General features: G+C 42.7%; 1 pseudogene; it reads left to right on the top strand.

The window, feature by feature from the left end:
• Positions 1-21,816: 21,816 nt before the first annotated feature.
• On the top strand, positions 21,817-21,938 carry LOC139957255 (5S ribosomal RNA; annotated as a pseudogene).
• The last annotated feature ends 658 nt before the right edge of the window (positions 21,939-22,596 follow it).

Raw genomic sequence — 22,596 nt, 5'->3', positions numbered from 1 at the left:
TCACTCATATTAGGAGTGAGGGTTAAGTCCAATAGAGTTAAATTTCACTCTTAATTTGAAGTGCGCCGAGTGATCACTCCAATGGAATGAAATCCACTCATTTGTTTTTAGAGTATTGCTAGATATATGAAGAAGAAATTTACATACCAATACATGTTATCGGTCATCGATTGGCACAAAAGCCCTCATTCTGATGACAGCTGCCTCTAGAAACCAAATAAATGGCCTAATTAGCACCGAGCCACCAATGTGGACCATTACCGAAACATCGATGCGTGTTAGTCTTCCATCCCCTTCCTCTAATGCTATTTAAGTCCACATGTGGGCATATCCTGCAAACCTACCGGTAGCCCACAGGGGTTTGAGTTGGGAGAAAGGCCTTGACAGCTTGAAACGACAAATGATGCCAACTTCCCTCAAGTTAAAGTCTGGCTGAGTTGGCAAGGCCAGTCAGCATGAAAGAGAAAACTTTTTTTGCATTTCTGTCACCAAATCTGCACATCTTTTTGCTTGCTATTTTGCCTCACAGGTGCCATCTCCTGCGATCTGGGGGGTGCTGAAATCTCAAATTTTATCTGTACGCTCCGCGCCAACCAAGGTGGCGCTCCGCTTAGATAGTAACCTTCGGCCCCCCCCCCCCACAAGAAAGAACAGCCCCCCATGGCCCCCCACTCAAAAAATCCTAGCTACGCCACTGTGCGTGTAATTTTTTGTAAAATAAATTTGCAAAAAGAGTACACCATCATTCTGATAAAGTGAAGGTGAGAGGGGCACTCAATAGTCTCCATCTGGAAGGGGGCATCCAAGATGAAATGGCCTGGAGTAGCCTGGTAAAAAGTAGTTTGCATCACCACCTACTCCCCAAAGACGTAAATCCCAGCTCATTGCTCGAAATTGCAAATATATGCCCGGCAAACCATGAATACATGATTTATTGGAAATAAATTTTACTGCAAACTTTCACGAAAAGTAGCACCAGATTGCACCGAGGACCTCCATATTTTGTGAAATTTTCCAAAGGGGGGGACCCACTCCCCTTAGACCCCTCCCCCAGGAAGACGATTAAGCATTTCCCATCTGGGCCCACCTTCGGCGAAATCCTGGATCCGCCGCTGGGATGATACAATGGATTTCTTCCTATGACACAATGGCTTACACCAAGTTGGCTTTTGCTGTGTGCATCCTACTCCACTGCACTAACTTCCAGTGTAATGTACTACTACATGCGAATACCAATGGTACTTTATGGAGACATTTAGTGACTCTTGGTATAGACAACATATTCCAAATTTCACATTGGAATCTGTTATATATTAAGAGTTGAGTAACATGTGCAAATAAAAGAAGTTCGTGTGCAATATGTAGATCGTGTGCACACCACCCTAAGTATTATGAACGGCCGTGCATACCTTATGAAAGGCCATGCATACCAATATATTGTATTCTAATAATGTAATGAAAATAAACTACTCAGACACACTCAGGCTGTTGACCACGAAAGACCGTCTCCGGGTTCTCTATAGTATGTCTCTCTTGGAATCTTTCGGTTTTCCTTACACCTTTTCCAAGATATAAAATTGGCGACGAGGATGGGATGCTGTTAAATAATATACGCTAAACGAAGCCAATGAAATAATGGCTGTTTTCGGCCATGTCGGAGTTTTCGACGAAAAGCTGGAACTGTTTGCAGATTACGCAGATAGATGTTACGCTTTCATCGCAGCGAATGATGTAGCAGAGGAAAAACCTGCTAACTTTTTCCTTGCTGTGGTGGGTGTAATCGCCTACCGATAATTGAAAGATTTATGTAGTCCTCACGAACACTAAGAGTTACGGAGATTTAAAGCAACTACTACAGGATCACTATTCACCACGTCCAATCGTCATCGCAGAAAGACATAGATTTTGGACAGCTACCCAAGGGAGAACGAATCTATATCCTGCTTCGTAGTCAGACTCAAAAACGTAAGTGCCCATTGCAATTTCGGGACCTTTTTGGAAGAAGCCCTACGTGACCGTTTGGTTTGTGGATTACATGCCAAAATGTCGAAAACTCAAACGCATCTACTATCTATGGCTGATCTAACTTTTGACAAGGCTAAAAATAAATGCTTAGCTGATGAAATGTCTTATATTGCTACCAAAGATTACCTGCATACAACTAATATAGACGCAACCAATGCCGTGTATAGTGGACAACCAACCCATCGCTTCAAAGGCAAAGCTCATGGCAGTCGAGGCTCATTTCGTTACAAATGTAAAGGCTGTGGAGGTGAACACAAGCGAGCTGATTGCCCATACAAGGAAGTTACGTGCCATAACTGTAAACGGAAACGTCACTTACAGCGGGTATGTCGCTTTGGAGGACAACATGGTTCCAGTTAAAATACCAACACCAGGCACAGAGGAGGGTTAAGACCAAATTATTTCAAAGCGGGACATGCTAATACCAAACACGTGGCCGATGGCAATCAGGAGGCAGAGGACAGCGTGTATCTTGATGGTGTTCAGGATGAAAGGTACCAGTCTGAAGGTTTTGGACTATACAATGTCACTAGTAATTACAGTGTGTCACCTTACATGATTCGTATGTCGGTAGGGAAAGGGAAGGCAGAGAATATTTCAATGGAAATTGACACTGGTGCTACTAGGTCAACGATTTCAGAATCTGCTTACATGTCAGAGTTAGCCAATATGTACCCTTTAAAGAAGTGTGATTTTGCTTTACGCAGTTATACAAGTGAGCTAATTCCTACATTAGGCTACGTTAGTGTACCTGTTAAGTTTAAGTCTAGCCCTTCCCACCTGGCTGATATCATTATTGTACAAGGTAAATGCCCATCTTTGTTTGGTCGAGATTTATTGCAAAAGATAAACTTAGATTGGAACCAAATATTCACTGTGAAATCCGAACCGCAGTTAAGACAAAAAGGTCAAAATCACTTGGGGGACATTGGTGCTTTAAGAAAATCTGAAATTGTGCTTCCTACTTGCCAACCTTGTGATCCTGAAGGTTTTCGTGAGCTTGTAGAGAAGCATTGTAAACTATTTTCTGATAAAGCAGATATCCTAACCCCAGTAACGTCTAGTAAGTGGGCGTCCCCCACTGTACATGTACCTAAAGCAAATGGATCTGTAAGGGTCTGTGGAGACTACAAACAGGTCAATAGTGTAATTGAAGATGATGGGTATAAGCTTCCTAATGTACAAGATTTTTTTGCGAAATTGGCTCAGGAAGGCTCACAACCCAAAGTATATTCTGTAATCGATCTAACTGGTGCATTCAATCAATTGTTTTAGATGCAGAATCGGCGCAGTTGCTAGTTTTGAATACGCATAAAGGTTTATTAGCTCCTAAGCGTCTCTGTTTCGGCGTAAAAACGGCTCCTGTGCTATTTCAATCCACTATGGACAAAATATTGACTGGTATTCCTCATGTATTTTGTTATGTGGATGATATTGTTGTTGCGACAAACAATGTCGAAGAACATCTTAAGATTCTAATGTGCGCTTAAATGCAAGCAAATGTCAATTCTTCAAACCACAAGTCCAATATTTAGGTCATGATCGAAGCGGTAAGGGCATCCAACCAGTTCAAGACAAAATTGAAGCAATAATGCGTGCGCCAAGACCTACCAATGTTTCAGAGCTAAAGTCGTTTTTGGGAATAGTTAATTACTATGGCAAGTTTGTTGAAAATTTAGCTTCCAAACTTCACCCCTTGTATACATTGCTGCAACACAAGTCGGAATGGAGTTGGTCCAACGAGTGCGAGCAAGCTTTTATGTATGTAAAAACTGTCCTAACAGGTGATAAAGTACTAATTCATTATGACCCTACGAAAACACTGGTATTGAGCGTAGACGCGAGTCCCTATGGGTTAGGTGCGATTATAAGCCACAAGTTTAAGCGATGGTACTGAGCGTCCTATAGCATATGCTTCCAGGACACTCAGTTCAGCAGAGAAAAACTATGCCCAAATTGATAAAGAGGGGCTTGCTATAATATTCGGGTTAAAGAAGTTCCACCTGTATCTTTACGGTCGTAAATTTACCTTGGTGACAGACCACCAACCTTTGACCCGCATATTTGGTCCAAAGTCAGCGATACCGCCTTTAGCTGCAGCGCGGATGCAACGCTGGGCTCTAATTTTAGCGGGTTATCAATATCGCACTTCTACACAAAACGCCAATGCGGATCTTTTAAGTAGATTGCCATTACAAGACAAATTAACTCAAATTAAAGATCCTGATGAATGTTATGTTTTTTCTACCGTAGTCGATCAGCTTCCTGTTACAGCTGAGACGATTGCGAAGGCCACTAACAAAGACATTGTTTTAACAAAAGTATACGAATATACCTTGTCTGGATGGCCAAAACATTGTGAGGAGGAGGAATTGAAACCATATTGGACAAGACGGTTAGAGCTTTCATTAGAAAATGGTTGCATATTATGGGGTGGACGTGTTATTATTCCGCAACAATGTCAGCAACACATTTTAAATGAATTGCATGATTGTCACACCGGTATGTCTCGTATGAAATCTCTGGGTAGATCTTTTGTCTGGTGGCCAGGCATGGATTATGACATTGAGGACCTAGTTAGATATTGTTCTGTTTGTTAAAATGAACAGAACACCCCAAGGAAAACACCCCTAATTTTTTGGCCTTGGGCTACCGAACCATGGCAGAGAATTCACCTAGATTTTCCAGAAATTAATGGCCAACAGTTTCTGTTACTGGTTGATAGTCATTCTAAGTGGCTTGAAGTTTTCCCATGTCGAGTACAACAGCTTCGGCTACGGTTTCCAAGTTTCGAACAGTATTTGCTCAGTTTGGTCTTCCTGTACAAGTTGTGACTGATAATGGTCCACAGTTCATTGCAGAGGAATTCAAAAGTTTTCTTCAAACTAACTCTGTTCAACACACTTTGACCCCTCCATACCACCCTTCTAGCAATGGCTTGGCAGAAAGACATGTTCAAACTTTCAAGAGAATGTTTAAGAAATCAGAAACAAAGTTTGCTAGTTTACAGCATAAGGTTGCACACATTCTATTTCAGTATAGAAATATTCCCCACACAACTACTGAAAAGACCCCAGCAGAGCTCTTTTTGAAAAGAGCTCCCCGAACCAAGTTTACACTTGTTAAGCCATCTCTAAAACGTTCGGTCGAGTACCGTCAGGCTAGATCTAAATTCTATCAAGATGGTGTAAATCCGAAAATGATATCCTTCGACCTATATCAGTCGGTAAAAGTCCGACATTTGAGAGGAGGAAAGGTTAAGTGGATACCTGAGGTTAAAGGTCCACAAACCTATGCGGTTAGAACACCAGGGAACAACCGTCGGTATGTGCATGCTAATCACCTTAGGCATGATGATTCTAAACGTCAAAATGCTAATCCTGAAATAATAATAATAATAAGACTTATAATGCGCACACACCACTCAAAGAATGTTCATGGCGCAAATGACAATGAGAAATGATACAAATAATACAGAATAATACAAAACAATGACAGAAGAAAAACTTAATGGTATAAGATCATATAAAAGCTTTTGTCATTAAGTGTGATTTTATGCTCTTCTTAAAGTTAGAGAGAGTAGATGTTTTTCTCATTTTTAAGGGAAGTTGGTTCCATAAGCGAGGGGCAGAAACAATAAATGACCTATCCCCCCAAGAATGTTTGGACTTAATTTCAGATAATAAAAATTGAGAGGTGGATCTTAGATTACGAGAGGGGACATAAATATGTAATAAGTCAGAAATATACATTGGACCATGTCCTTTAAGTGATTTATAAACAATAAGGAGAATTTTATACATAATACGATATTTTACAGGTAGCCAGTGCAGGTTTTTTAAGACAGGGTGGATATGACAATGCTTATGAGAATGAGTTACAATACGTGCAGCTGAGTTTTGGATTAATTGGAGTCTATGAATCTGTTCATGTGGAAGACCGAGGAGTAAGGAATTGCCCATATCCAACCTTGAAGTGATAAAAGAATGTACAATTTGTTCAGTTGCCTTATCATTTAAATAGTTTCGTAATTTGTAGATGCCTCTGAGATGAAATGCAGCAGAACTTGTTATTTTGGAAATGTGGCGTTTCATAGACATATTGGAATCGAAAATTACACCAAGATTACGCGCATGAGTGGAAGGGCGAACCTGAACATTACCAATTGATATGAAAGGAATATTAATTTTAGCAAGCTGATGACAAGAACCAAAAAGCAAAAACTCAGTTTTTTCTTCATTAAGCTTCAAAAAATTACGTCTCATCCACAAACGGATATCATTGATGCAACTCTCAAGGCATCTGATGGCTTTAACACTCTCATCTTGAGAAGGACTGAAATCAATGTAAATCTGGGTATCGTCTGCATAAACGTGATATGAAATATTGTGCTTCACCAAAATTCTACGAATTGGAAGTGTATAAATAGGGAACCACTGAGGTCCAAGGACTGAACCCTGTGGAACTGAATAATCCATGTATACAGGATTGGATAATTCATCCCCAATACAAAGATATTGAGGTCGTCTGTTTAAGTAAGAGTTGCACCACTCCAGAGCAACAGCATCAATACCCACGAAACTATTCAAACGCGAAAGCAGAATTTCATGGTCCACAGTGTCGAATGCGGCACTCAAGTCTAAAAGGACCATAGCCACTATTCTACCATTATCCATTTCAGAAAGTATATCACTGCTTACTCGAAGTAGAGCAGTCTCAATACCATGGTTAGCCCTATAAGCAGATTGAAATGGATCATAGACATCATTGGTATTCATATGATCAGTAATGCGACTAGAAATAATGCGTTCAATAGTTTTCCCCAAGAATTTTAGGTTTGCCACTGGTCTGTAATTCTTAAAACTTTCTTTATGTAAGCCATCTTTCTTAAGAAGTGGCCGAATATGTGCAACCTTAAGGCTATCAGGAAAAACACCTCGTTGAGTGGATTTGTTAATGATAATAGATATATATGGCACAATCACAGTTATACATTTCTTAAGCAAGTATGTAGGTAATGGGTCAAGTTCACAAGACTTTGAAGGTGAATTCATAATAACATTATTAACTTCTTGAGTATTTGTAAGACGAAATAAAGATAATTTTGAAATGAGTTTTTCTTCCTTCTGAAATTCAGAAGAATCTTTCAGAGAGTCAGTAATAAATGATTTACGTATAGTTTCAATTTTCTGAAGTTATTTGCAAGAGCATTGTTTGAGACAGATGTTGGAAGAACAGTGTTTCTTGATCTATGTAGAAGACTGTTTACTATTTCAAGTAGTTTCTTTTGATCACCTGTGCACAAATCTACTTGAGCAGAGAAATATTCTATCTTGGCATGTCGGATCAACTTGTTGACAATATTCCGTTGCTTGCAATACTCTAAATGGATATTGAAAATCCAAATAAGGATACCAGGTTTTCACCCAGTGCAGTAAAGTTTCCTTCTGTACCACATACTTTTCTATGGTTCCAGAAATCAAGCCACATCCCTCACCATCTGTTATTACCTCTCCATCTAAAGCTTCATCTAATATTCCTATTGATTCTAAATGGCAAAACTTTGATGAGCAAACCCCTATTTCTACGCCAGCAAGAACCAAACCTACTTCAAAACTTTCTAGTCCTGGAGATTCTTGTGTCGTCAAAACCAGGTCCGGTAGAGTTGTCCGACCACCTAAGTTTTTAAATTTGTAACTTTATGTTCGACAGACATCAATATTGTATTTTGATATCATGTTTTATGATTCGGTATGTCAGTGATGTTATTGGTTTGTGTATTGTGAAAATTGTATATTTTGATATCTCCAATAGTTTAGTCGTGTAGTATTTTTGTAGTAGATAACTTGTCAAAGTGAATTTATATTTTCCGTGAATATTTTGCTATATTATATGTTCGTTGTTGCAATAATAAAATAGTGGTCTCTTAGCTACAAGGGAGGATTGTTATATATTAAGAGTTTAGTAACATGTGCAAATAAAAGAAGTTCGTGTGCAATATGTAGATCGTGTGCACACCACCCTAAGTGTTATGAACGGCCGTGCATACCTTATGAAAGGCCATGCATACCAATGTATTGTATTCTAATAATGTAATGAAAATAAACTACTCAGACACACTCAGGCTGTTGACCACGAAAGACCGTCTCCGGGTTCTCTATAATATGTCTCTCTTGGAACCTTTCGGTTTTCCTTACACCTTTTCCAAGATATAAAAGAATCCACAAATTTAGAAACTGTCCGCAATTCCTCTACTATAAACACAACTACCATCAAGAAAAAGGTTACAATGTGCCTTTGGAACACCCGGTCTGTCGGAAATAAAACCACATTTTTAAGTGACTACCTAATTGAGCATGATATTGATGTTTTGTGCATAACAGAATCGTGCTTGAATGAAAATGATGCTGTTACCATTGAAGAATGCACACCACCAACATACTCGTTCTTAAATTATCCAAGAGGTACTGATGACCACGGAGGTATTGCGATAGTTTGTAAAACAGCAATGAAATTTCGGACATTCAAAACTAATGTGATTGCTCATACCTTTGAATATGCTTGCATCACAGACCCGATAAATGGTATTACATATGTTGTCGTTTATCGCCCTGATCCTTTCCCAACATATCATCTTTAAGAAGCAGATTATTCATACTAGGTGACTTCAACATCCATGTTGAACAAGCCTGATCACCCAGTTGTTAAGAAATTTAACGCATCTCTTGTTTCTTCTGGTTTGTACCAGCACATTCACGAGCCTACACATAGGTCTGGACATACTCTGGATCTTGTTATAACACGCTGTGATGATAAATTAAACAATGAATTTAAGGTGACAGTTAACTCTTTATCTGATCATCACATGATTCATTGTGTGCTAAACCAAGAGATCTGTGCCTCAGTCACTACTTGCCGAAACTTCCAGCGTATGGACCACAATGCTTTTAAAAAAGACCTTGCGTCTAAGTTTTGTGAAATACAATCTAGTGAGTCACCTGTGGAACTGCTGACCAGCTTTGATTCAGCCATCACTTACGACCCAAGCAACCATATCACTGTTGAAAGACGTTTGAGAAGGAAATTTGAGCGAAAATGGCGCAAATCGGGTACTGAGATCGATCGTATGGCTTATGAAAATCAGAGGGATAGAGTCAACCAATTGACTCAACTCCTTGCTCAACAAAAACCGTAGAATTCTTCCTCAATCCGATTCACCTCAACTTCTGGCAAATGACTTTGCCACATTCTTCAAGGACAAGGTTGATGAAATCCGTAATGCTCTTGATGAGCAGCTGCCTGACAATGATAAGGCTACCAATGAGATCAATGAACTGCCTACCGACTTGGAAATGTTTAATGAATTTGATCAGATATCAGAGGAGGATGTACGGAAATTAGTCAAGGGGTTTGCAAGTAAATCATGCACCCTTGACAACATTCTTACGTGGCTACTAAAACACAATCTGGGCAGTTGGCTTTCGTGGAGTGCGGACGTTTTTTTCGCTCTCGCTCTTCATCTATTACAGCTGTTATTGTACTGTGCTGTACTTCCCGCCAGGCGGGTGTGATAGCTTGTGTTCGTGTGGTTTCCTCAGTTCGTATATCGTTTGTAGTTTCACTATCCTGTCTTTAGTTAGTTTGTTTTTTGTTACTCCCCTGTGGCCTATAGCCACCTTCGGTATCATGGCATCGCGCCGTCATTCTCGGATTGTTAATTTGTCCTTCACCGGTGAACAAGCGGTTCCACCGGTCCAAGTTTTTAGTATTTTGAAGAGCAAGGGTGTTGTTGTGCCTGGAGAGGTTGATGCTTTGCTCGTAATACGTACGATTTACGTTTTACCAGTGACGTGGCCCGTCAGAAAGGTGTACCGTTGCTGAGTAACGTCGAGGGGATGACAGTTACTCCATACGAGCGATCCGTATGGGTAACTATCATCCACGTAGGACTAGAGGTGCGGCAGGAACTTGTCGTAACGGTTTGGGGCTGTCAAGGCTGCCAAAATGTGCTCCTATGCACAAGCCCCTGGGGTGTTGAACGGGCACCGACAGGTTCGGATCGACCTGAAACAGGACATTCCCTCCTTCCTGTTTATAGCAGGGCATAAAGCCCACGTGCGGTACCCCGGTCAGCCCCGTACCTGCTTCAGGTGTGGGGGGACCGGGCACGAAGCCAAGGGCTGCCCAAACAAGAAATGTGGGCGCTGCCTTCGTCTTGGGCATGATAGCACCGCTTGCCCAAACGAGGTTGTGTGCTCACTATGTGGGAAGGAGGGACATGTCTTTCGAGCTTGTCCCTCCTCTTATGTCTCTAGGACTACGAGTGGGGCTAAGTCGAGTTCCGACGCACCTACTGCTTCACGAGAGGAGGGGGAATCTGGTGGGATTTTACCCTCCCCTGCACCTGGTTCACCCTCCCCCGTCGTTGCCGACCCCAACCCCGTGCCCGCACCGAGAAAGTCTCCATCAGCTTCCCCATCAACTCGTCCAGTTCCGTCCCCAGTCCGCCGCCGGTATCGCCAGATCCGGAGGCTTTGTCTGACGGAGAATCGGTGGTCATCGATTCTCCGGAGGCTCTGTCTGACAGCGACTCCGGTGAATCGGTGATCAGCGAGCTGGTACGACGAAATGGGGGAGCCCTCTCTTAAAGAGGTTATGAAATGAAAATTTGTCATGTCTTAGAATGGTTTATCTACATTACTACAACACCACCCATGCACAAATTTCCGTAAATACGGCTTCAAACGCCAGAAATTCGCTGTCAAAGTATTCCCTAGAGACCTCTCGAGCTGCCACTCGTAAAAAAAGCAAAGCTGCCCACCGCAGTTCATCTGACGTCATCAAAGGAACCATTTCAGCCAAAGCCGACTCCCCGCTGTTTATCGATACGACGTTATACAGTTTACAACATGTAACCACAGCACTCTTCTCATCAATTGTCTTCTCCCGAATCTTCCGATTCCGAGGAAATAGGACTTCACCTCTCAGGACATTCGTAAGCTTTGACTAAAATTATTTTCTTGAGGAAGAAGAGGAGGAAATAGTTTTGAGGGTGATGAAGATAATAGCGGTGTTTTTCCCTATCAATTGAGCCCCTTGCAGAAGAATTGTAAAACGATCCCGATGGCCGAGACGCGTCGCTGCCGTGCGAAGTCCCCGAGCAGAACGGTTCGACGACCCTAAACCGAGACTGGTCGGTTGAGCATAAACAAAACCACCGTTATTAAGACCTTCAAATGATTTAAATTATCTCGAATGTCGATGATCCTGCTACTTAACTTTGTAGCGAAGCTTCTAGAATTTTGTGTCTTACAGTGCAAGGAAAATGTGACATTCTGTTACAGTGCAACCCTAAAGTAGTACTGGTAACATTGCCCTAGACCTAACTAATAGACGTTGTATAACAGGCTAGCCCGTGTAATTGTATCATCCAACTGTTACGTAAAATCACAACACAACGCCAGTTTTACCACAAAAGAAAACTTGCAGATCTAGAATTGATTGTTCTAAAACCAGGTGGCTTTAAGTTTTGTGCAAAATATTAGGTAACCAACAAAAAATCGTCATTTGCTGTATCAAGGAGGCCTAGGCTATGGTCATAACAAGTAATTTGGCAACAGTATAGGCCTACAGGCACTCATAACGTTGTGTATGTGTAGTGTTTTGAGCGAGTCCTGTTCAAATTCTTCGATTTCTGTCATCTTTTGGAAAAGCTTGCAGTAGAAATCCGTCTTTACTTGTGGTGGAGCAACCTGATACCACATATCGGCTCGGCATATTTAACAGTAACGAGATAAATTTACGTAAAAACAAAACTCCAAACACCAAATCTCAATTACTACGGAGCGCTGCAACAGTGCAACAATTTTTCGGAAGTTGTTATTACCCTCGAATTTTTGATCGTTTATTCCTCGAGGATGCAAGCTTCGATTTACACAAATTGGGTATCATTGGAAAGCTACGAGTATACAGAATACGATGAGAAAGAATTTTTTTTCCATTTCATAACCTCTTTAAAAGGTCGGCTTCAAGTGACGATTCGGACGACGATATGTCGTCTAGGGCGCGCTTGAAGCTTACGGAATCGTCGTCGTCGTAGTTTTGCCCCATTGCCCTCTCATGGCCCATACACTTTCAGTTGCCACTTAGAAACACATAGCCACTTAGAAACACAAACACAAGAGACACATATTTTGGAAGAAGATGTCCCTCTATGGGCTTATGAGTGGGGTGATGAGCTGCATGCTTCGTTTGGTTCGTCTTCATCCTGTGGCACTGTCAGCTCGTCAGGCGGGTTGTGCCACTAGGGTGGAGACGGATCACGAGGGCCGATTGGTTTGCATTCTATTCAAGTATCCACAGGGTAACATCTCCCTTTGCAATGTGTGTGCTCCCAATCGGCCTTCTGCTAGACGAGAATTTTTTAACACGCTACCTTCCTCTGTTCCTGGTAGTGCACCATGTGTCATGGTCGGAGACTTTAACTGTGTCCCAGACTCGGGTCTTGACAGACTCGGGGCGTCTGTGTCTGCTAGTCCTGACGCTGGGATCACAGAATTGGACAGATTCACTTTGGCACACCATTTACCCGATGTCTGGAGGCATATGCACCCGTGTAGTACGGTGTATACGTGGATGAGGCCTAACGGAGAAGATGCCTCCAGGATAGATCGAGTGTATGCGCCCGTAAGTTTTAAATTTTCGTGTTGCGAGACGCTCAGCTGTCCGCTCTCTGACCATGACACTGTAGTAGCACGTTTTGTTTTGCCTTCCATTTTCCCGATCGGGCGGGGCCTATGGAAGCTTAACTGTCGGATTCTTGGCGAGGCAGAGTTCCGCCAAGGTTTCGAGACCAGGTACAAAGGATGGCAAACATTGAAGCCGGCCTTTGCCTCTACATCCCAGTGGTGGGATGTTGTCAAGTTGCGCATCAAACGCTACGCAATTCAGTATTGCGTGACCCGCGCACGGCGTCGAAGACAAAAATTCTCGAAGCTGTGCGCGGAGGTCAGGTTTGGCGACTCTTCGGCTGTCATCGCTTTGCAGACATATCTAGATGAAAAGTACCACGGTGCCCGCGTCAGGGCCCGTGTCGAATCGGTGGAAGCAGAGGAGCGCCCATCACTGAGGTTTTATCAGTCCGTAAGCTCATCGGCGGGTGACCGACGCGTCCCATCTGTGCGCGCTACTCTGATGGGACCGTGGTTAGTGACCCTCACGGCATTGTTCCCGTATATAAAGATTATTATTCGAGTTTGTTTACGCGTGGCAATGTCGGCACAGGCCGATTTGTTGCGGGGAACGTTAAAAACCGTTCCCCACGATGTCAATGATATTTTGGGGGGCGGAATAACCACTGTTGAGCTTTGGAAGGCGCTTTCGAAGATGAAGAATGGGAAGTCCCCGGGTTCGGACGGGCTTCCGAGGGAGTTCTACCGGGCCTTCTGGGCAATAATAGGACCCGACATCAGAGCCGTCTTCGAAGACGCCTTCCACAACGGACTGTTAAACCAAAGTCAACGTCTGGGCATGATTACTTTGCTGCCCAAGTCTGGGGACCCCTTGAATCCTCATAACAAGCGTCCGTTCACCTTGTTAAATGTGGACTACAAGTTGCTGGCAAAGGCTTTGTGCAACCGCCTTGCACTGGCTATGCCGCATCTTGTGGGTGATCTCCAGACTTGTGCAGTGAAGGGTCATTGCATCCAGCAGAACTTGTGGTTGATGCGCGACTTGACCGAATTTGTTATTGAGCGTGATCTGCCATGTGCATTGGTGTCTCTTGACCAGCAGAAGGCCTTTGACATGGTGGATCGCGGTTTTTTAATGAAGGTTTTGGAGACGTTTAAGATGGATCCAAATTTTCGTAAATGGATTTCTGTTTTGTATCAGGAAAGTGTTAGTTCTGTAATCGTAAATGGGTTTTGTTCGGAGGTTTTTGACGTAGAGAGGGGGGTGCGCCAAGGGTGCCCTCTGTCTCCATTACTTTATGTTTTGTTTAGCGAGTCGCTCTCTCGTCTTTTGGAAAGGGACTCCAGACTTGCCCCATTCGTTGTGCCAGGGGGTGCCAAAGTGAAATGTACTCAATATGCGTCACGTGTGTTGTTTCGAGTCTGGGCTCCTTTCGTGCCCTCTCGCAGGATGTATGTATCTTTGAGAGAGCTACCGGGGCGAAGTTGAATCCGGGAAAGACAAAGGGCCTTCGTCTTGGTAGCTGGAGATACAGAGATTTACCATTCGGTGCGGCGTGGTCGGATCAGAATATCAAAATTAATGGTATATGGGTTCGGCTACGATGCACCTTGTGATGTCACCTGGAACGAGAGGGCTGAGGTATTTGAGAGCAGGCTCGAAACTTTTGGCACCCGCTGGCTTTCGATCTTGGGGAAAGTCACCGTTATTAATCGTTTTGTTTCGCCAATCTTGTGGTACCCGGGCGCGGTGTACCCAATTCCGCGTCGCGTCCTGGTGCGGTTGGAGAGAGCGATATTTTCATTCATTTGGTCGGGTGGTACAGAGCTTGTTAAGAGGGCGGTATTGTACCAAAAACTGGAGAAGGGGGGACTAGGGGTGGTTCATCTGGGAAGTAAATTAACCTCTTTGTTATTTAAACAATTGTTTGTAGCGGTGACTGACCCAGGGTTGCCTTGTTCATATTTTTTACGTCTTTGGGGCGGTTTGCACCTGCGTCGATGGGTCCCGGCGCTGTTTAGCAACAGAGAACCGCATAGTAGTACTCCAAACAGGGCGGTGCGTGTCATTTGCTCCGCTCTGATTGAGTTGCCCCCTGTTGACCTGTCACAGCCGGCCCTCGTTCACAGTTCGTTGCGGGATAGGGCCTTGAATGCAATTTTTGTACAGGGACGTCATTCTGCCGTCTGCTTGGTTTGCTCTATTGTGAAAAAACGTGTTTGGCGGAATAGATGTGATGTGGTTTTTAGGGGGAAGGTTGCCAGTTGGCAGGCAGTCCTAGAGGCGGTGAAGTCGGACATTCGCCTTCAAGTTCAAGGCGATTTTCGCCGTTTATCTGGGGCTGCCTTTTTTGGACGCTGGTGTGCTGGGGAGGGGTTTTTCGTTTCGCTGCGTGCGGGTCGTCCTTTTGTAGTTTTTTGAATGTTTCTGCGGGGGGGGGGGTTGGGCGTTTTTTGTCGCTGCAGGTCGGCGGGCGTATTTTTTTGGGCTCGCTTGACCTGAGTTTCGTTTTTCAGAATGGGATGGTTCGGTAGTGCCGTTTGGCCGTGACGTTTTGTATTCCGCATGGGGGATCACATAAAAAGCACATCATGTTGCCTGCACTTACCTCAATCATCTCTCTCATCCGGCATTTTTCCAAATTCTCTTGGTCAAGGCATAATATCGCCAATTTTGAAAAAACATTCCTTGGATCACAATGCTTTAAGTAGTTATCGTCCTGTATGAAATATCAGATTTGTGGCAAAGCTCATTGAAAAAGCTGTTGCCACACAGTTGAAACAACACATGTCTCTGCACAATCTCGACGAGCTGTGCCAGTCTGCATATAAGACACATAACAGTACTGAGACAGCACTCTTGCGGGTTAAAGATGATGTACTTAAGGCGATGGACAAGTCTCATGTTGTTTTACTGGCGTTATTGGACTTGTCCGCCGCCTTTGACACTAGACCATGATGTACTGCTTAAGAGGATGAATACAGAGTTGGCAATATCAGGGATTGCCCTCCAATGGTTCAAATCGTACCTGTCTGATAGACAAAGCCGTGTTTCCATTGGCAACAACTACTCTGATCCTGTTGATTTAGAGTATGGACTGCCACAAGGCTATGACTATGACTAAACAAATATTTAGCCTCTATCAATCAACACATTTCCAGTTAAGAAACATCCGGAGAATAAAGAAGATATCTTGCTAAAGAAACTCTCCATCATGTCGTCAGGGCTTTAGTCATCTCTCGTCTCGACTATGGAACTCTTCTTCTTTTTGGTGGAACATGAATTGGACAGAGTTCAAAGATTGCAGAACAATGCTGCCCGGTTGGTATGTTCCATATCCAACAGAGATCACATTCCTCCAACACTTACACTGGCTGTCAATAAGGGAAAAGATTTCAGTTTAAACTCTGTCTGTCTTTAAATCCATGAACAATACTGCACCTGTTTATTTATCCAATCTACTGTCACCATATACTCCTCAAAGAACTCTCCGCTCTACTTATGACATAACCCGCTTGAATGTTCCTAGAACGAACAAGGTCTTGGGTCAGAAATCGTTCAGTGCAGCCGGTCCACAGCCATGGAACAATCTCCCTCGTACTATAAGAGAAACTGACAATATCTCTCCTAGTAATCTTAAGACTCACCTATTTCCATGCTAATTTGTGTCTGTGTCACAAGCGCTATGATCTAGATGGAATAGCGCTATATAAATATTAATTGTTTGTTATGTAAAATGGCGTGCACTCACAGGAAAAAATAGCTTAGAATAAGCAAAACAAGAGGAGCGTGGAGGCCGAGTGGCTAATGCTTTGGTTTTATATATAATCCTGTTATGTTGTGTCCTTGGGCAAGGCATTTTTTCTCGACTGCCCCTCTCCATCCAGGTGTATAAATGGGTACCTGAGGTAAGTAAGGTGTGTACGCTGGATTCTCAGCAGCCAGCCTGATGACCAAGGATTCAAAGTGCTATGAGTTGGGTGTGCCATATAAAGCGCTATAGAAAAACTAACATAACATAACAAATCATCAAGTAAAATTACTCAGAAGAAAACTTGAAAATGGTAAGTCGCAATAAGCCGGAACTGTTCGGAGATTAATAATACAGAACAGTGTCACTATAAAAAATAGTAAATTAATAGTTACTACCAGCAGTGAGCAATTCCCAACCCAACCCCCGGGCCTCGGTTCATTGTCAAACCCTATCCAGGAGTTTTGGGGGCTCATATATGAAAAGCTCGAATCTTTTTAAAAGTCGGGAGGAGGTTATAAGGGCCAGGACACACGACGACCCTAGTGGTGCCAGTTTAACCGTCACCCTGACCCAATTGTAAATATGCTCTCGGAGTTCCCCGAGGGACCAGGGTATATGTTGAGGCTCGCGGGAAGTCTCCTATAGTTAACGGCATATGTCCAGGGGTATATTCGTCCGGGGGTATTTATCCGGGGGTAATTGTCTAGGGGGTATTCGTTCGGGGGTAGTTGTCCGGGTGGGTACTTGTCCGGGTGTTTTTTGTCCGGGGGGTATCTGTCCGGGATGGTATTTGTCCGGGGGGTATCTGTCCGGGTGGTAATCGTCTGGGGGGTATTTGTCCGGTCACGAAAGAAAGTGGTATCTTCTGCATGTTCGAATATTTTAGCTTAATGATGCATAAACTCAATCCCAACTATACTCTTACTTTTGTAAATAGCGTCATGAAATGGTTCAGCAGATAATGCATATAAAATAGCAGAAATAGGACAACCCTGGCAAACCCCTTTTTGAATATGAAAAGTATCTGAAATATAACCATTGTGTTTGATACAACCTTGAATATCGTTGTACAGGATTTGAACCCAGTTAATTAGATTAGTGACGCAACCCATCCTTTGTTAAACATTAGTAAGATATGCATGGTTTACCCGATCGAAGGCTTTAGTTGAAAAATTTTAAAGGCCAGATATCGTGATTTTGGGTGGGAGGCGTACAATTACTTCACTGCCCACGCGCGGGTATTGGACTACCAAGCTCGGAAAACTGTTGCCGAAAAGTTTCGATAGCCGATATGCGTACACACTCTTGCTTTTTACGTGCTAAGAAAAACGGACACGGACCAAAGGTCAACAAAAACAAAGAAACCCAGTCTGTAAAACAACAACTGAAACCCATCAATCTCTCACTAACGCAGCGTTTAACGTGACGCGAAAATGACACGGACCCAAAGGCCAACAGAAGCAAAACAAATGAAACACTACAAACAGGCCCCAAAAAGCCAACCCCAAACCACAAAGATAAAAATGAAACCAACCTACATTATGTAACGACCACACAGCCCCCGCACCTACCAACTCACTCACTCCAAATTTCATCCGGGGAACGCCGTCCCGATAGTAGACGAAAGGCTTGCGCCAGCGTCTACGAAAGGCAGTGTCGGGAAGCCGTGCATGGTCCGCCTCCATGCGCAACCTGATGTCACTTTGCACGAGGGGGACAACATCCTCCGCCCTCCAGACGTCCCCATCAAAAACTAGGCGGCAGCGGCTGTTCAAGATGTGTCTCCTGATGACAGCGGCAAACAACAGAAGATCTCTAACCCAGGTTGGGCACACAGGGGGCAACAAACCATACAAAACAAAATCACTACTAATGGCTCACTGTGTGCAACCAATAACACCAATAACGAAGGCGTGAAACCAATCCCACACCAACCGGACAAAGGGACACTCCAGTAGTGTGTATACGCTGTGTACAACTATGGTGCTTTTTACGTGCAAAGAAACGGACACGGACCAAAGGTCAACAAAACCAAAAACAATCCCAGTCTGTTTAACAACCACCAAAAACCCAACTGAAAACCCACAAACAGAAATCTCTCACTAACCCACAAATGTATAAAATATAGCGTTTAACGTGACGTGAAAAGGACACGGACCCAAACAATAAAGCTCCACAAACCAGCCCCAAAAAGCCAACCACAAACAGAAAACCCCCAACCCATATTATGTAAGGACCACACAAACCCCCCACCCCACACAACTATGGTGTACCCATCTCAGCACCTGTATATGCAGTCTCGCATAATATAATTTTCTGACAGGCTACACTGTCCGTTATAGCTATGGAGTGTTGGAGCGGGTGCACCTCCTCCTAAAAGACCAAGAGGAAGACCTCCGAGTGGTAATCCTCCAGCGAAACGTGCTTATAGTCTCGATCGGGCCAAACGTGAGGGCACAAGAGTGTATACCTTTTAGATTCTTGCATCTTCTTGCATCTATGCTAATCAAAAGTGTTGTAAATGTCACATGGTAATGCGCAAGCCTGTCGTCTACTATCGGGACGGCGTACCCCGGATGAATATTGGAGTGAGTCAATTGTTGGTGTGGGGGGGGGGGGGGGTTTGTGTGGTCGTTACATAATATGGGTTGGGAGGGGATTCTGTTTGTGGTTTGGAGTTGGCCTTTTGGGGCTGGTTTGTAGAGCTTTGTTGTTTTGGTTCTGTTGGCCTTTTGGTCCGTGTCCTTTTCACGTTACGTTGAACGCTGCTTTGTATACGTTTGTGGGTTAGTGAGAGGTTTCTGTTGTTGGGTTTTGGTGGTTGTTTAACAGACTGGGATTGTTTTTGGTTTTGTTGACCTTTGGTCCGTGTCCGTTTTCTTTGCACGTAAAAAGCAACCTTTTAGATTCTTTTCCTTATTGGGTACAACAAAAGAAAGAATTTGAAACTTCATCTGGAGATGGTGAAGCTGGAAAGAAGTCGTCGCATGCGGAGTTTGCCAACCACCTACTGAAACATCACAGCGACAGACTGTGTCGTTTATGTAAAAGGTAAGATTTCTTTTTCACACATAAACAAATGATTAGGCAAGTGCATTACTGCAAATTTCAAAAAAAGTAAGCAGTTGTCTCATGAATGATTGGGAGTACATCACAGTAAAGTAAAGGTTTGGGTTTGGCCTAGCTTCTGTGACTCGGTTAGTGCCCATAGGCTTACCTAGCTTTATTATGGATTATAGGCTATACTACGCCCCAAACAACTGCGAAGCTATATGCTAAGTGTGAATATGTATTGAAGAACCTGTAGGCGGCATGCAAGATGTGTATGTAGGTAATTGTTGTGATATAAATTTTCAGGGAATAAAACCTTCTCTATTCAAATATTGAAATTTAATTGATACACGGAACCGCGAATATGTTCAGACACAGTACAAATGAGCATAATTCATCTGGATATATACTCGAAAGTAAACCTCTACTGTACTTGAAGAACCAAATTTGAAAGTCTAGGCTAATACTAAGAGACACAGTAGTGCTGGGTACTGTACATTACGTTAGCGGCTACACCAAGCCGAGGTAAATTGCTTTTATGAGTAGGCCTATTATTTATTGGGTGCAGTTTTACCAATTCCACCCTACACCACCAGAACAATCACAAAATATTTAATCGAATAAACGCTTAACTTCTCATTCAGTGCTAGTATTAACTAAAAAAATCACCAGGTTTTGCAAAGACATTCAAATTCCGAGAAAACTGGGGAAAATTAATGCTACGGTAAGAGCTACATGTCCGTTATCACTTATCCAAACCCTAAACACTTAATCTAGGCCCATATTCCAAAGAGAACCTAATTCCAACGCTTTTTATTTTACTCTCAACGTGATCGAATCTTCGTTATACCTATTCTGTGACATATGTCGACTGAGAACACTGTGTGGGTGTTAATTGGATTAGAATTAATTTGTGATTTCGGAGGACGTGTATGATTCTGTTTTAAGATTGCCCATCATTGATTAATTATTAATATCGGCATTGTGAGCTCGCTACCTGAATTTCCAGACAAATATTGCAATTATTGGACTTTCACAGTTTTACACACCATGTACTAAATAGAGTTCATTAATCCTTGGCAAACAGGAATTTCGACAATGGTGCAGCCACATTTTATGTCTTCTTTCAGCTGCAGACTATTCTGCAAATACTCAAAGTAGATTAATATTTCATTATGGCTATACACACAAATGATCCTTGAAAGATTTGAAAATTATGTAGTTTACAAAACTAGTTACACACCAACAGTTTTCTTTGTGTATGCCTATAGCTGGCTACTTTAGATAAATATGCTGCTGTACATGCAGCTATTGCAGTGTGTATTACAGCCTATCGTATATGTAGCTTGTTATTCTTGACCTTCGCATAATCTGACCATGCTTTGAACTTGCTGTGAATCATCTTGTGAAATAATTATACTACGGTTTTTTAGATCATACCAAATTTCAGTGAAGACTCAAACAAACAAAGATGATACACTACCAGATACAAGGGCAATTGGATCTGCATGTAGTTACATTTTGGATCAATAGTCATGTTGAATATGAGATGCACCTAATGAGACTTGTAATATATTTGGTCTCCAAGTTTGGCAATTTCAATGTATAAACTACTGAGGAAAAAGTAATTGCATGTACCCTTATGGATACTAATAGCAAATAATTTCTGTATAATACGACCAGTGCTCCATTGAGGTAGAACTAAAAGTAAAATACATTCATCCTGCTCCTGCTCTAGTTTTCCAAGTTTTATGATAAGTTTTATGATAAGTTTTCCAAATTTGTATTCTATCTTTTGCAGATCAGACCTAAGTGACGTAGAAATAGAAGATGCTTTGGACAGTTACAGAGGTGATGATGCAACTTTTGGAAAGAGGTATGTGAACAGGGCATATCATAAGTTGACTCGCATGTTATCTATTTGATAACATGCTTTGTTAAATATTAATCCAGTAGCCTTTAAAACATTATGCCATCTTGTTCTCTAACAATACTTAAAATATATGCGATTTCACTGGAAAAACATATCTGAGAGAAGACAATTCAAGTTTAATTTCAATGAAGAGTTTACAGTTTAATGTGCAGCTACCCCCCCCCCCCCCCCAATATTGTATATTGAAAAAAGGGACAGTAAAACAACCATATCAACAAGGTCGATTGTTTAGTAAAAACAATATTGTGATAGCCTGGGATAAACATACAACTTGTGCAGAGTAGTTGTTGCAGTTATTAGCTTCTTTCATTTCTGCACTTTATCTCAACCACAGGAAGGGTAGCATAGAAAGCAAAAAAATGTCTACGGCCACATCACGTTGACTATACCGGTTCTCGTCCGATCACCGAAGTCTAGCAACGTAGAGCTCAGTCAGTACTTGGATGGGTGGCCGCCTGGGAATACTGGGTGGTGCCGTAGGCTTTTTTTGGACGCTGGTGTGCTGGGGAGGCTTTTTTTGGACGCTGGTGTGCTGGGGAGGGGTTTTTCGTTTCGCTGCGTGCGGGTCGTCCTTTTGTAGTTTTTTCAATGTTTCTGTGGGGGGGGGGTGTTGGGCGATTTTTGTCGCTGCAGGTCGGCGGGCGTATGTTGTTTTTGGGCTCGTTTGACCTGGGCTTCGTTTTTCAGAGTGGGGTGGGTTCGGTGGTGCCGTTTGGCCGTGACGTTTTGTATCCCGCATGGCGGATCACGTAAAAAGCACTAGTGGGAACGCCACATTGTATACCATTTGTGGGTGAGTGAGAGATTTCTGTTTGTGGGTTTTCAGTTGGGTTTATGGTGGTTGTTAAACAGACTGGGATTGTTTTTGGTTTTGTTGACCTTTGGTCCGTGTCCGTTTTTCTTTGCACGTAAAAAGCCAAAAATTGAAGAACCCAACTGGGATTAGTTACAGCTGACTGATTCTTTTCAATTAGCCTACTGTAATGAGTATCTTACACCAATCAAGCTATTGACAACAAGTCACTATTCTCAGGATAAAGTAATTCCTTCCTGTTGATTGAACCCACAATAGACTTGAAACACCTAGCTGTGTGTAAACATGGTAAGATGGGTCTCAAACTGGTATTACATGAGAAAATAA

The sequence above is a fragment of the Apostichopus japonicus genome, chromosome 17 (assembly GCF_037975245.1).
Source record: "Apostichopus japonicus isolate 1M-3 chromosome 17, ASM3797524v1, whole genome shotgun sequence".
NCBI lineage: Eukaryota > Metazoa > Echinodermata > Holothuroidea > Aspidochirotida > Stichopodidae > Apostichopus > Apostichopus japonicus.
The sequence above is the reverse complement of the archived record's forward strand: the minus strand, read 5'-3'. Positions and strand labels throughout refer to the sequence as shown.